Source organism: Aplysia californica, unplaced genomic scaffold, assembly GCF_000002075.1.
Source record: "Aplysia californica isolate F4 #8 unplaced genomic scaffold, AplCal3.0 scaffold00031, whole genome shotgun sequence".
Taxonomy (NCBI): Eukaryota; Metazoa; Mollusca; class Gastropoda; order Aplysiida; family Aplysiidae; genus Aplysia; species Aplysia californica.
The window spans coordinates 568,295-570,560 of record NW_004797301.1 but is presented as its reverse complement, the minus strand read 5'-3'; positions in this window follow the sequence as shown (position 1 = coordinate 570,560).

Here is a 2,266-nt window from a genome sequence, read left to right as displayed (position 1 = left end):
GTAATTTACTTGTGACTCGAGTCTGGACTCGCCCAATGTATTACTCGAGTACTCGAGCCTGGACTCGTTACTCGCACACCTCTAGCCTACAGTGTTATCATAGTGTGTGTGTGTGTGTGTGTGTGTGTGCAAATTGTTGATTGCACGAACTTAACAGACCCAGGAACAAGACACGTCACTTTACGATAGAAGACGCTTTATGCTTTGCAATGTTCAAGATGCCATTTTATCTTGGCAGTTACACTTAAATGCGCTCCGTGCATATGATTCCTCGGACAATCTGTTAGATAAAAGAACAAAGGAAAGTATCCTGAAAGAACTTGATAAATAGCGCAGTGTGCTGGCTGGGATCAACCAGCAAAGGGAGACTCTGGTGTCTTGTGTTGGTCATGCAAACCGAAACATTGAAAACTTGCCCTGATGGCAACTGTGCTGCGGGGCAAAATAGAGGCAACGAAGTGAAATAAGGGAAGACCTTCTGCACCATACTCGCTACCTCAAAATTACTAAGTTCTATCTGCTCAGTACTTAATTTTGAGAAATTTGACGTCAAAATTTTAGAGTTTCACAATAATAATGTCAAGCATTTTTACGAATTTTACGAATGCATAAAAAAAAAATCTTTATAACGACTCGGAATATTCTTACCATTTTGATAGTGATAATGTATTTCTTTGTTTTCTGACCTCATGGTACTAGTAACTCAAAACGACCAACAACAAAAAAATGTCAGATAGAACTTTGTAATTCTAAGGTAGCGCATTGAAGACGTAAAATCCGACAGTGGTCCACAACTTGAAGAAACAATACATGAAAGCTGAGAGCAGGGAAGAAGGAAGCAGGCTGTAGCAAGGAGTGGGGCACCAGCGGACAAACACGGTCGTGGCGACAGAGACATTAAAGTTCTATCTTATATTTATGGCCATTTTGAGTTACTAATCTCATGAGGTCAGAAAATAAATACTCTATCTGCTCTAACATAAGAATATTCCGAGTTGTTATCGAGATATTCGAAGCATTGCATTCGAAAAAGTTTGATATTGTATTATGAATATGAAATTTAAAAAATTTGACGCCAAATTTCCCCAAACTAGGTATTGAGCAGATAGAACGTTGAAATTCTGAGGTAGCCCAGCGGTAGCATATATATTGTGATAGCAGCTCAACCTGTGGCACCTGCTACGCCTGGCTGGCTTGAGCAAATTACTAGATGGATTCACCATCAGGTTGAATATTACATGTACATGTCATTTTCTATTGTTCTGGACAAACACAGTCACGACGTGACAGAGACAAAGTTCTATCTGATATTTATGGCCGTTTTGAGTTACTAATCTCAAGAGGTCAGAAAACAAATACTCTATCTTCTCTATCAAAATTGTAAGAATATTCGGAGATGTTATCAAGATATTCAAAGAATTGCATTAAAAAAGGTTTGACATATGATGAAATTTAAAAATATTAACCCGAAATTTCTCAAAACTAGGTATTGAGCAGATAGAACGTTGAAATTCTGAGATAGCCTAGCGGTAGCCTATATGTGATAGCAGCTCAGCATGTGGCACCTGCTACGCCTGGCTGGCTTGAGCAAATTACTAGTACGAGTTGGATTCACCATAAGGTTGCATAGTACATAGAGGCCAATTGTTCTGGGGGACAAAAGTATTGAAAATTCCAAACATGTTGTGAAACACAGGTGTTTTGTTCACACAGTGAAATCAAATTTTGTTCAGACAAATGAAGCCACATGTGTTATAAAATCATCAAAATTAAAACACTTGCATTTGGTGCAGGCCTATTGTTAGTTTTATAACCTTAGCAGGAATATAATTATATTCAGCTCTTAATTAATTATTCTGTACTGACTGAAGCGTGCAATCATTCTGTATACATCGCTACCTCAGATTTACAAGGTTCTATCTGGCATTCTTGTGGGTCCCTTTTGAGTTACTACTACCATGGTGTACGGAAACAGTGCTCTATCTGTTCTATCAAAATCGTAAGAATATTCCAAGTCGTTAACAATATATTTAAGAAACTGCATTTGAAAAGGCTTGACATATTGTGAAACTCAAAAATTATGTTGAGGTCAAATTTCTCAAAATTACGTATTGAGCACAAAGAACTTTATAATTTTGAAGTAGCGCAATGTGAACGAACGACACAATTTAAAAAAAACGTACAAACGAAAACAACTGACTACGTTTAGATCTAGATCTATGCAACTTTATAAAGACACATTGCACATGATTGCACATCTACCCCC